Source organism: Lygodium microphyllum, chromosome 8 (genome assembly GCF_053477565.2).
Source record: "Lygodium microphyllum isolate KBCC chromosome 8, Lygodium_microphyllum_v1.1.10, whole genome shotgun sequence".
Taxonomy (NCBI): domain Eukaryota; kingdom Viridiplantae; phylum Streptophyta; class Polypodiopsida; order Schizaeales; family Lygodiaceae; genus Lygodium; species Lygodium microphyllum.
In genome coordinates, this window is record NC_141142.1 from 15,884,221 (window position 1) to 15,899,024 (window position 14,804).

Below are 14,804 nucleotides of genomic sequence, written 5' to 3' on the forward strand. Positions count from 1 at the left end.
AACTTGATTTTGAGTGAGAAAGGTCTTTTGAGTTTTGCAGGATGACGAAACCACATATGGATGATCTTATGGCTGAAGGCGACCTACCTGAACCTACGATGGAGCAAAAGCTGGACTTAATTATGATGCAATTGGAAGAAGAACGAAGGGCTAGGCAAGCATTGCAAGTTCAACTGGCAAATTTACAGAGATCGTCTACCAACAAAGAAGAACCTCAAGCTGAAGATCTTATCCGACGTACCATCGACACAACTCTCGAAGCTCAAACCATCCGCAAGGAATCAAAGATAAGTAAAAGAAGTTTCAAATTCCGTATTTTCAATGGCATACGAGAAGGAAAAACTGTTCTTGCATTCATTAGTTAGTTTGACGACTACTTTCATGAGGAAACTTATGCAGAAAAAGATAAAATCAAGTATGTCACTAATCATTTAGTGAACAGAGCATCTCTTTGGTGGACTATAGTATGTAAGAGTATAGATTGTCCCGCTTCTTGGGAGAATTTCAAGAAGAAGTTCATGCAGAATTTCCTTCCTCCACAATTTCATGAGAAAGCCATTAAGCAATGGGATCTTCTTCAGCAACGGGATCGTGAGCCTATTCCTCAGTACACAGAGCATTTTTGGAATGCACTACTCTAGCTACGCATGCTTGAAGACGTACCTGAAGCGACACACAAGCGCAAGTATATGTCTGGACTCCTTTGGCATTACTACGCTGAAGTTGACATGTTCAAGCCTGCTACTCTTGAAGACGCCATTTCACAAGCTCACGACACTGAAGACAAGCTGCGAGGTAGAGACAGACATCCACAACAATTCCAAGCCAATGGTAACTATGGATCTAAGCAATTCAATTCCAACTTTAGAAGATTTAATCCAGGTCGTTTCTCTTCATCATCTTTCCGTAAAAATTGGGCAAAACCACTTGTATTACCATCCAATGTTAATCAAAACTCCAAGTCTATTCCACAGCCAAATCCTAATGTCCCTAGACTTTCTGCCATTGCAAACAATGTAACCAAAGCCAAACCAATAGTATGCTATAAATGCCACCAGCCTGGACATCTAGCAGCAAATTGACATTCAAAGAAGCCACCTGCCCATATCAACTACCTTGGAGCAATGGACGAAGACGAACATGAAGATATGCCTGATTTCACAGAAGATGACGACGATACTACTACTCCTTCGGATACTTTACCAGGTATATCAACTCCACATTCTTTATTGACTATGAAATGTTTGGTGCATGGAAAGAAAAAGATTATTTTGCATGATGACGGTAGCACTCATGATTTTATTTCAGCACAGCTAGTAAAAGAATTGAAGTTATAGACTGTACCTACGCATTATCGTATCAAAGCAGCATTCTTAGGTACTAGGTATAATGGTACACAGGAAGTGCATGACTTAGAGATTCAAATTGGTCAATACACTGAAAGAAGAAATTTCCTAGTTGTTCCATTACAGTCGAGTGATATTATTTTAGGTATGCCATGGCGTCACCAATATAACCCAGATATAGATTATTCCACACATTCAATGAATATTAATTTTCAAGGAAAACCTATCACATTGTATGATATGGATGCATCTAATGTTTTTCCACTGCTTTCGCATACTCAAACTAAACGTGCATTACGCAAGAGTAGTAAATCTTATCTCATTTGGGTGAATGAACTGCAAGTAAAAGATAATCATATGCACCCTAGGCATAAAGAATTTCTTGCACATTTTAAGGACTGTTTTGTCGAAGACCTACCACTTGGTTTACCTCCTTTACGTCCAGAAGACCATAAGATAGATTTGATTCCTGGTACACAATCACCTTGCAAAGCACCATATAGGCATAACCAGATAGAGCAAAAAGAAATTCAGAGTCAAGTTGAGGAATTACTAAATAGAGGATTGATTAGACCTAGTAGTTCTCCATTCGGTGCACCTATTCTGTTAGTCAAGAAAAAGAATAATACCTATCGTATGTGCATTGACTATCGAGCTTTAAATAAGATCATTGTAAAGAATATGTATCCCATTCCTAGAGTTGATGACCTTATGGATAAACTACAAGGATCTGCTATATTTGGTAAAATAGACCTTAAGTCTGGTTATCATTAGGTGAGACTAGATACGTCAGACATATTCAAAACTGCATTTAGGACACAGTTTGGTCATTACAAATTTTTAGTGATGCCATTTGGATTGACTAATGCACCTGCTACGTTTAGTAGAATGATGAACCGTATATTTCTGAAATATCAGTATTGTGTAATTGTCTTCTTTGATGATATTTTGGTGTTTAGTCAAAATGAGAAAGAACATTATGAGTATTTGTCATTGGTTTTCCAGTTACTAAAAGATAATCAACTGTATGCAAATCCTGAAAAGAGTGAATTTTTTAAAACAAAAATTGAGTATTTAGGTCATATTGTATCATCTGATGGAATTAAAGTTGACCCTAAGAAAATAGATGCAATATTGAATTGGCCTGTACCTAAAAACGTGCATGAGTTACGCTCATTCCTTGGTCTTGCTAGTTTCTGTAGGAAGTTTGTACGTAATTTTTCATTACTTGCTTTACCACTGACTAAACTTCTGAAGAAAGGAATTGTTTATCATTGGTCCGAAAATCAACAGAAATCCTTTGACTTATTGAAACATGCATTAACCCATGCCCCTGTCCTACAGTTGCCTGATTTTAATAGACCATTCTTTCTAGTAGTGACCGATGCTAGTGGATCAGGAATAGGAGCTGTACTTATGCAAGGCAATCATCCTATAGCCTATTCTAGTTATAAGTTGAAACCCTCTGAACTGAAATATTCCACATATGACAAAGAACTATTAGCAGTTGTACAAGCATTAAGACAGTGGAAACACTACTTAATGGGTTCAGAATTTATGATTAAGACCGATCAGCAAAGTATTAGACATTTACTTAGCCAACCCCAAATCTCTGACCGACATATCAAATGGGCATATTTTATCTAGAGTTTTCATCCTATCATTCAATACCAACCCAGAAAAGAAAATGTAGTGGCTGATGCATTAAGTAGAAGACCTGCCATTCATAATATTTCTGTTATATCTTTTGATTCTTTGATTACTATGAAAGATACTTATCATCAGGATATTACTTTTCATGCTGATTGGAATAAATTAGTTCAAAATAACTTCATTCCTATTGATTCATTGTCATATAATGATAGATTTATGTTTTATGAAAAGAGATTGTGTGTTACAATTCCATTCCGATCTTTTGTTTTGAATGAGATTCATTGTCCCCCATATCAAGGTCATAGAGGTATCATATCCACTTTACGTACATTAACTGAAGATTTTTATTGGCCGCATATGGACACTGATGTATTTAACTTTGTTTCTGAATGTTTGATTTGTCAAAGAGTTAAGAGACATCATGGTAAATAGTATGGATTACTTATACCTTTGTCTATTCCATCTAAACCATGGAAACAAATTTCTATGGATTTTATTACTGGTTTACCTAATGCTAAATCTAACCGTGATATGATTTGGACAATAGTAGATAGGTTTAGTAAACAAGCATATTTCATTTCATGTAAGAAAACTTTAATAGCATCACAAGCAGCACAAGTGTTTTTGAAAACTGTTTTCACTAACCATGGATTGCCAAAAGTTATTATTTCAAATCATCATTCTAGATTTTGTAACAACTTTTGGATTACTCTGTTTGCTAACCTAAGCACAAAGATTAATTTCTCATCTGCATTTCATCCAAAAACTAATGGACAAACAGAAGCCACTAATAGTACTATTCTAGATCTCTTACGTGCATATACTATTTCTAAACCTCAAACATGGGATACACATTTGCATTTATTACAGTTTGTATACAACAATACACCACACACATCTACAAAGAAAGCACCGTTTGAAGTGATTTATGGTTATAGATTATCTACACCTGTTGCATCTTTGTCAAATAGAATTCAGAGTGCTGATGATATTGCTAGTATACATAACACTATTTTTGATAAGGTAAAAGACATGATTGCCAAAGCCCAGTAATCATATACCAAACAAGCCAATAAGAAAAGACAAGCAATGAATTTCAAAATTGATGACTATGTTTGGTTGAGAATAGAAAAACGTAGACTACAAAGTGTAGATAGACACCTAGTTGTGAAATTAGCCCCTAGATTTTATGGACCATTTAGGATCATTCATAAAATTAACGACAATGCATTCAAGTTAGAATTACCACCTCATTGGAAAATTCACAACACACTCCACATTAGTTTATTGAGACCATTTAGAGGCCAATTAACTGTACACCCTGTTTATGAAAACCCACCTTTGTTAGAGGAAGAGACTGAAATACTTGAACCCGAAGCTATCATAGACACTGACTTTATGACCACTAGAACTGGCCGAAGATATTCTAGATATCTAGTTAAATTTAAGAACCATCATGTAGAGGAAGCACAATGGATGCACGCTAAAGACTTAAATGCTTTCCCCACTCTATTAGCTCCACATTGAGCTAATAGCAATTGAGGTCAATTGCTATCCCACCTCGGGGGTATAATGCCAGGAGGCATATTTTACGGTCGATTCCGTGCCACGGTGGATTCCGTGAGGTTTTACGGTGGATTCTGTAAACTTTGATGACCGGGGCTCATACACAAAGTTGATTCTTTGTGTGAGAAGTTGACGGGGACGCCTGTCCTTTTCAAGCGTTTCATTAATTTAATGTGTACATGGGTGATTCCGCAAAATGCATATTAAATTAATAAACGTTTATGAGTTTAGAGTGCGCACTCGTAATAAATTAATGTTAGGATTTATTTCTAACCAGTTGATTTATTTATGTAGCTGAAGATTGCTAGGTATTCACTTTTGTCGGTTTAATTGTATTATTTTACTAACGATTGTGAATGCTTCAGTTGATGTGTAGAGATAGCAGCAGTGGCGGAGGAAAGCATTGGAGGATAGCGAGTATTCGATTTATGGATTATATTTTGATAGGCGCCACGCCTATATTTTGTCACGTCTATTTATTGAGGCGTCGGATATTTATTATTATTTTGTATGCGCATGGGCGCACGATTATGTTATTTCTATTTGGACATTGTATTGGGCGTGCCAGACTCTTTGGACACCGTCCATTAGCTTTATTCCTATTTTTGTGTTAAAGCAAACTCAAAAGCTAAAAGCTTGCTATTTTATAATTTGGGCTATTATTTGAGCTTGAAGATGAATAATACATAAAATACATGCTTTGTGGAGCGCTCACACAAGGCATGGGGGGAGATTGTACCCAATTGGTCTCTTGCTCTTGTCGTTCATGCTTTTTACCTTGTAATTTGTGCAAAAAGTAGAGTTCTATTGTTCTTGGGGACCTTCCGGTATTCACTACGGGAGCATACATCATCCGATCTGCGCACCAGAGAGAGAGAGAGAGAGAGAGAGAGAGAGAGAGATTTGCAAAAATAAAGTGAGAGAGAGAGTGACAGATACAAATGAGAGAGAAAAAAGTAACAAAAAATATAAAAGAAAGAAGCTGATAAAAGTGAAATACAATGTGTGGTGGAAGAAGTGAGGGGAGACAATGTTGTTTTGTAGCAATATTGCACAATAGTGTGACTACATGGCCTAGCGTTTTGAAATTGTGAACATAGAGAGAGCATAGACAAAAGAGGCAACAATTCATATGGCTAACAAATGATGCAATTGGATGGCAAGTTTGTTCCTTTCACAATGTTGTTTAGGACAGCTTAATGCAATAGCTACTATAAAGCAGTCTAGCAGGTTTTCATTATAAAAAATACGAGAAAAGTGAAATACAGTGTGTGGGAAAGAGGTAAGGGAAGCAAACAACAACTTCACTTCCCTCACAATGCCACTTTGTGCAACTTTGCGCTGCAAAGCAACAAGGAAGCAACAATGTTCCATGGACTCGAAGCACGCAAGAAACACCAGTTTATTTCTAAGTGGAACAAAGTAGTCATATTGATGCTAGGAGGCATATTCAATGGTGGATTCTGTGAGGTTTTACGGTGGATTTCGTAAAATTATATTTATTGCCAGGGCTCATACACAAGGTGGGTTCCTTATGCGAAAAGTCGATGAGGACGTCTGTCCTTTTCGGGCGTCTCGTTAATTTAATGTGCAAGTGGGTGATTCCATAGCGGGTGATTCCGTAAAATGCATATTTAAATTAATGGATGTCTATGAGTTTAGAGTGAGCACTCGTAATAAATTAAGGTTAGGACTGAGTTCTAACTAATTTATTTATTTTGTAGCTGAAGATTGCTAGGTATTCACTCTTGTCGGTTTAATTTTATTATTTTCTAGCAATTGTGAATGCTTTAGTTGATGTATAGAGCAGGCAGTAGTGGCGTTGGAAAGCATTAGGCGATAGTGTGTATTCAAGTTATTTAGAAGAAATTAATATTTTTGATGGGCGCGCATTCTAGGCATGGCACCAATATTTATTTTGACGCGCTTATTTATTAAAGCGCTTGACATATATTTATTATTTTGTATACACATAAGCGCATGATTTAAATATTTATTATCGGACATTGTATTTGGGCACAGCCCGGCTCTTTGGGCGCCCAACCGCTTTATTCTTTATTTGGATAAAAGCAAACACAAAAGCTAAAGCATGCTAATTGTAAATTTGGGCTATTTTTTAGCTTGGAGATGAATAATATATTAAATACATGCCTTATGTGACGATAATATATTAAATACATGCTTTGTGGAGCGCTCACACAAGGCATGGGGGGAGATTGTACCCAATTAGTCTTTTGCTTCATGTCGTGTAAGTATTCTCTCTTGTTTTTTGTGCAAATGTAGAGTTCTTTTGTTCTTGGGAACCTTTCGGTGCTCACTACGTACGCATACAATATCCGATCTGTGCATCAGTAGTATCAAAGCGAAGCTAAGATCGAGGGCTTCCAATCGGTTACCATCTCGTGGGAAGGCGAAGCTCCTGGAATGATCGAGCTCTACAATCAGTCTCACGGTAATCCATCAATACCAGCGCATTCCTGGCAGTGAAAAACCCCTTGCTACGCACTTGGATTGCAAAGGGCCAGCCTCTACAGGCGGAGGACCACCCGGGAAGTTCCTTTGTTAAGTCTTCTACTTCTCAGAAACGGACAAGCAAGTTCATCAAGATTAAGTTTGTAAGCTTAAAGAGAAAGCTTTAAAAGCTTAAGGCATAAAAAATTCCACAATCGGCGATGACAGTATGTACTAATCGCCACCATCACTATTCAAAAGCTGCCGACGTCCTCAGAAATCCACGACTAAAGTTAAAATTCCTATTATCTAAAGCCTAAAGCTTTTTAGCTTCACTAAGGCTCAAAGATTCAATTCCAATATTTACTATAGAGGTTGTTCACAGTACAATACTCTCAAAAGAGTTTCGTAGTTTCTGCAAGCCTCTGTTCACACCCATGTAGTGACAAAGATAATATCCAGCAAGCAGATTGCTATACGTAGTCTACACGGACAAAGTCTACGCTTGAAAGAAGACCATGACATCAACTTCAGCATCCGCAAAGAAGAAATATTGCAAAAACCCATTAAAAAAGAGAGAAATAAGCCTTGTAAACCCGACTTTGAGCTACACTCATCCCGCTAACAAGATTTCGAGTGTGTGAGGTTGTTTGAAATTTTGCAAATGTCTGATCAAACTATGAAATATTTTATGGCTGAAGGTGATTTACCGAAACCAACAATGGAGCAAAAACTGGACCTAATTATGATGTAGCTTCAAGAGGAACGAAAAGCACGTCAAACTTTGCAAGCTCAATTGGCCAGTCTGCAACGATCTATTGTCGACCAAGATGGACCGCAATTTGAAGACATTATATGACGTACGATCGATGAGACACTTGAAGCACAATCTATTCGGAAAGAAACAAAGATAAGTAAAAAAAAATTCAAATTTCGTACTTTCAATGGGTCACGTGATGGAAAGACTGTACTTGCTTTTATCAGTCAATTTGATTATTATTTCCATGAAGAGCGGTATGCTGAGAAAGACAAAATTAAGTGTGTTACTAATCATTTAGTGGACAGAGCATCCCTATGATGGACTGTTGTCTGCAAAAGCATTGATTGCTCTACTACTTGGGAGACTTTCAAAAAGAAAATTTTACAGAATTTTCTTATTAACCCCAACACGAAGAAAGTAAAAGGAAATGAAAAAGACGCAGGGCAAAGGCGGAAAAAAGGTAGCCTGATAGAAGAAAGAAAAGGAGAAAAGGCCAAAAGAGCAGGGGCAACCTGAAAAAGCCCAAGGCAAATGCAAAAGGGAAAATGTGCATTTTAAAGTATAAAGGCGCACCCTGAAATCTTGTAAAAGAGTTCTAGGTGGTGAAAAATCCGGAAAGCTAAAACAGAAGACAAAGACAAAGGCCAAGGCAAAGAGAAATGGAAGACAAAGGCGCACAAGGAAAAGTGCAAGTCAAAACTTTTGTGAAAGAGCACAAGCGCATCATGGTTTAATTCAAGGAGCGTCGGGCTCTCACCCGTGCAATTTGTAAATGTAAACGGGCGGTGGAAAGGAAGCTAGGAAGATAGAGGGACAATGGGAAAAGGGCCTAGGCCACGTCCGTCCATGTAAAAAAGGGGAAAAGGGGATGACCGCCAAAAGGGATTTAGGGTTTTGTATATAAAGTTGAAAAGTGAATGAGAAGCTCATTCTTGTGTGTGGCAAAAAGTGACTCTCCTCTTCTCCTTCTTCTTCTTGTTCTTGCTTGCTTGAGCTTGTGCTTGAGAGAGGGAGTGTGAGAGTGTGAGGAAGTGAGTGTGTGAGGGTGAGGGACCGAGGAGGAGAAGCTCTCCATCTTCTCCTCTCTTCTTCTCTTCTCTTCTCTTCTCTTCTCTTGCTCGCGATGATGATGGAGCTTGGAGCGTGGAGCTTGAGGATGGAGCTTGCTTGAAGCTTGCACTTGGATCGTGGAGCTATCGAAGTGCGCGGGAGAAGAGGTAACTCGAATGGCATGGAGGTAAGCTCACTACACCCGTAGATATGGATTGCGTGTCGGCTATGTGAGAGGTAGCCATTAGTACTCGGCTTGGAACGCTTGAAACAATAAGAGGTCCATGGGTCTTGGCAGTTGAGCGAAAGATCCCACTACATTTTGGTTCTGTTGCCAGGACCAACAGATTCAAGCCTCGAACACTTGCACGCTTCGAATCGAGCATTGAAGTAGGGTTTTCCCCGAACTGGTGCTTGAGATAGGTAGGAAGTGAGGGGGTTGAAGATGGTATTCGATCTCCTTGGCAAGTAGGTTTTTTGCTTTTTTGAGATTTATGTTGTGAGATGGAGTAGTGTAGGTATTTACTTTGTGATTTGGATGCATTAGAGTAGGAGAAAACAAAGAAAAACAAAGAAAATAAGCATTAGGGTTTTTGCTATCAAAACGGGAAAAGAGGGTTTGATTTGCTTGCCGATTTGTACTTTGGAGGTTATTTGCTATTCCAGGGGTATAGAATCCTTCATTCATGTCTATTCTTGCATTCTAGAAGTTTGTGTGACCCCTCAAGTCCAAAATCATAAAAAACGAAGCATTATTCGGAAAATCTTTTAAAATTGCGTCGCATTCGGCCCGTCCGAGTGACGGCCATTTTGGGCCGAACCCCAGAATCGGCACTCGGTCCTTGCCCATTTGGCCCTCGGCCCGGCCGACTCGGCCTTAACATTGACTCAGCCCGTCCGAGCGATCCACTCGACCCGGCCAACTCGGCCCACTCGGCCCACACCCATTCGGCCCTCGGCCGGCCGAATTTGGGACTCTGCCTAAAAACTGTAATTTTTTCAGAATTCCATTTTGGCCAGAAACTAAGTTGCCACCACCAAAATAGACTCCAGAAATCGTATAGAGCCAAAGGCACATCATAGATCTATCATTAGGCTAAAATCCACCGCAAATAGTTCAAAAATTAGCTACTAGAGGTCCTCCCAATCATGCATGGTATTTACCGTAATGGCGCTTCGGGCCGGGGGGACTACCCCTTCCGGGAAAGACCCTAGAACCTCAACGGGCCAATCTAGCCATCAAGGGCAAAAAGGCCACAGCACACGAACACGTGTACATTGTGTTCAAACTGTGTTTAGTCGAAGCAGAATGCAACATCATCAAGCTATCAATGCGAGGATGACTAGACATGATAGTCCTGACGATAGATGTACCTTGAGCAGCGCTGCACAGACGACCCAAGACCTCAGTAGAGAATCCACATCTGACTGTGCAGTTAGGGACTCAAAGACATGTATCAGAAGGCTTGAAGCTGTAAACCAAGACCCGGAAGATGAAGACATAGTGCCACCTGCTTATCTTAGGATCAAACTCACTGCAAAAAGAGAGCATAGTGTTGATGCTCTCATTGATGAAGGAGCATATTTCAATATCTTGACTTACGAAGCATGGACTCTACTAGGTCAACCAGAGCTCAAATCGACTGATGCAACTGTTAATCCTTACGGGGAACAACTACAAGCACTTCTAGGGAAGTTCAAAATCCTTGTAACTATTGAAACAGAAAGCTTGCCAGTCCTGTTCTATGTTCCTCCAAATAGCGAGAATTGTGGAAAGGAAATCCTCCTAGGAAGGCCCTTCAAAAAGGCAACGAAGTGTGAAGCCGACTATATAGCACAGAGGATACACCTAACACTACTAGGTGTGAGGATAATCACGACTTTATCAAGGGTGACCTCACCAAACCTCGGGGGAAAGGCAAGGAAGGTGCTGACGTAACAGCTAAGCCTAGTAATGAGAGCAAGGAGTTGTGGGAGGAGTTGATGCAAGCGCAGGTTGCACGGAGAGAACCAGTGAATGAGGCCATACTTGAGACAAAAAGGTCAGGAGACAGGGCCAAGGATAGAATTGGGGCTTACAGATATCGTAAAAGACCAAGAAAGAAGCCCAAGCCTTATAGGCGAAGGCATCGATGGAGAACTAGCACAACGCCACGATGGATTTCCAAGGCATTGCTTCGTGCTCAAGGGTATTATGCAGGAAACCAATGGATTTGGGTACCAAGACCCCCCTGCTAAACCATCTCTGCTAGAAGCCCAAATTATGTCAAAAGCAAAGAGGCGTAGGAGGAAACCTAAACGAAAATCCAAGTCTCGAACCAAAAATATTGGAGCGATTGAGCCCCTCACGATTGAAATCAAGAAGCCGAACAAGACCTATCAAAAATTAGATCCTCAGCCTACCGTGCTTAGCAAGCAGATATCGGAGGTAATTGTTGAGTGTGCACAAGGTCCACTAGTGCCCAAGGAGCCTTTGATTTTCCAAGAGGATAATAGGCACCATAGGCACAACATTGCTCATGGCAAGACTGATCGCTCAACAAAGCAAATGGCACGATCGTCTAAAAGCCTCGAGCAAATCATTCAGCCAGTGCCAAGCCCACCTAAGAGTCCTAGATCTCCTACATCTTCTTTTTCCAAATAGACACAAGAAGCACAACAGCGGTTGTCAATGGCGGCTACTCACTCCCAATCTCTATCTCCATCAAAGCTTCCAAATATTCAAGAAGAGGGACATGACACTAGCCATAGCTCTTGGCCCAGGGATATGCCTGTGTAACCCAATGTGATCAAATCAACTCATGCTCGATCTGCACAGATGAATGCTCAAAGGATGATGAAAGACGCGACCGCCCTCGATCACCCTAGAGACCTGATGCCGCAATCCACCGAGAGTAGCCAGCCCAATGGACTAGCCGCTATTACTTCCACTCAGGGATCACAGCAGTCACAGCCCTTGGATGTGACAATACCCCTTGCGAAACGTGTCCTTAGCAGTTTACCTGTGAAGGAGGTGTCGCAACCAACTTCCTTGACAACTCCAGCACTTCCAAAGTGCCTTAAGCTTAGGCTAGAGGAGTTAAACACATGGGAATTGGCTGAAGAGCTGGACTCTTCCAAAGGGGAGATTGTTGTGCCCTCATAACCTGGCGAGGCTAGTTAGCAAGCCACGGCTACGACCCATGTGGACATACTAGAGAAAGGAAAGGCTAAGGCCCAACCAGGCACAACAACGGTTGACCTAGTCCAGGGTCTTGAGATGTTGAGAGATGCACCTTCACTGACCAAGAAAAAGAGGAGAAAAGAGCGAAAACAACAACAGTTGCAGGTGGTTATGGACCCCAAGAACATTGAGACAAAGAGCGCTAGAGAATTGATGAACAAAGCATCAAGTCCACCCACCAATGAACCCATTGACGCCTCTTCTAATAGCGGTAAAACCTCAAACACATCCATGTGCTTTGAAAAATCAAAATAGTCGTTACCATCAATGGCTGCTTACAACGCTCAATCCACCGACAATAGAACTTGCATTGACCAGTCAAGAGTGGATATAACGCTATCACAGCAGGGTGACAAACCTATACCAATCACATCCAAGGGAAACCATGATACAATAACGAAGCCTCAGGAGAAACATGGAAACCCCAAGAGTGTCAGACACCCTAGCGTGGACCGATCCTACTCATCTAGGCCTGAGCCCCCAGCTACGCTAAAACCCAGGCAAACTCCTAGAACCTTGCATGAGATGGCAACCAAGCAAGCCCTCATTGAACATAGAAGTGTCATCGAATGATTAACTGAGTTGGATGCCAAGCTTAAGGTGTTCACACGTGTCTATGTCCTGGTAGACATGTGCGCATTCCCTAAAGAGCAGCTAGGATATCTTGCGTGCATTCCCTAAAGAGTAGCCATTTCCCTTATCTTGGGAAGAGCAATAACATCTTGACGAGCACTATAGCAAGCTCCTGCATGAACGCATGCTACTCATCTCGGGTGAGGAAGCCGACGAACTGCGCTTAACTATCACATTCAATGATGCGCTCTGCCAACCAAATCTCTTAGAGATAGAGCAACTAAGGCGACTGTCAAAGGGCCGAAGTCAATTTGAACAGCGTTGGTGTGAAAACCGCATTGCAATGGCTGAATTAGGAGCTCAGATCATGACAGTTTCTGAGGAGCGATTGGCCAAATGGCGGTCTCAAAGAGACCCCACCTATGTGGCACCAACCTCCCTTCGAGTGTTGACTGCCATTCGGGGTACGGACTTGGCTGAACCTAGCCAAGAAAACTCTCTGTTTGATAAGGTTCTCATTGAGGAGGAGTTACATGTTGCCAGTAGACTCGGGCAAGGTTCCATGCTACTTGATGTGGCAAAATATCTATCGGTATTGAGTAAGCTGCCATGAATACTAGATGTGTGTGCCACGCTCCAGTACAATCCCGAGTTCTATCATTGGTTTCTATCCTTGTGAAGTGACATGGATTCGTAAATATGTATATATAAACAATGATTTTTGTGTCACCCTGTATAGACACTATCAACACACACAAGCAATAATAGTCAAGCGCAGACAGAAGAGTTGGGGCCAATAGGCTAAACTCGTCCGGTCCCCCTCTCACATGACCGTTTCCACCTTCGGCCGAAGGGCATGCACCCTGCATTGCCACTGTGGAAAGCCCTGACCAACATCTCTGATGATGTAAGCAGGGTGCAGTCCCTTCCTATACACCTCTCCCTTTCCGGTCTATCCTTCTGAGGATGGGCCCTGCCCCAAATCCATGACCACTAGTAGATGTAACGCGGCGTGAGCCAAGAACTGCTAATGGCGGGGGGCTAAGTCAACATCATCAAAGGGGCCATTCCATTACAACGAGCACAGCACGTTCCACCCCTCCTCTTCTAGTCATATGCGTTTGATAAACCACACTGAAATCCCCCCCATGCAAACAATCTTATTTCGTATCAAGGCCTAGCCCTTGGGTCGCATCTTGCAGGCCCCCTACAAGGAAAACATGGAGAACCACGGGCAGCTGGCTTGCAGAGACGCTCTTTGCGGACGACGGGAACATGCAGCACACACCCCTCTGCTGGTGCGCTACATGCCCACTCTCAAAAGATATGCAAAGAGACGAGGACCTAAGCGACACCGCCCCAGATGAAGGCCAAAGAATCATTGGGCCAGGAAAATCGAAGCTCAACAAAGCACACAAGACGTGGCAACACCAGTTGCACAAACCCCCAATGTATGCTCAAGCACCAGATGCTCAAGGGCAGAAAAGGTGGCCCGAGACAGGGAAGAGTTCAATGAATTATTTAAAGGCATTTTGGAAACGGTTGCGGCCCGGGAGTACACCATTCATGTCCCGACATGTTTCCTGCCCAGCCTCACGGGAGTTCCGCACCAGCACCGCCCCAGTCGCCTAACCAACCGGACTCGCGGCGCCTAGTATAAATCAACTAAGCCCCTATGATGTACAAGTAGCTTGACAAGTCATCATGCCATAACTTTTTGTCTTTTGATAAGTAAAGGGGCAAGATCTCCACTTGTACACGCTTCCTTTACCTCTCGTTAATGTATGTGACCTTAACAAGCAATGGAATAGGCATCGTAATAGCCATCATCGCATTTTGAAAAATTATGTCTTAACATGATTGCAATTGTTCGACATACTTAACGCAAGCAAGCATATACTCTCATGAAGTGACAAGTGGATGCAGGATGAGACAGGTCTTCATACAAACGTGTTCAACGGCCAAGCCACTGCAAGACCACCAACCGCACAAAGAACCGCAACAAAGCCATGCTACTGAACGCGAAAAATCACCCTTGCGAGTGCCCACATTGCACGAACCAAAGCATAGTCATGGGGCTACACTCTCTTCTTGAGCCAAGCTCTATAGTGAGCTTACAACGGGTGTCACTGCAATCACACGAATTCAAGGCCATAGAGGAATTATTTCTACTCTCTGTACA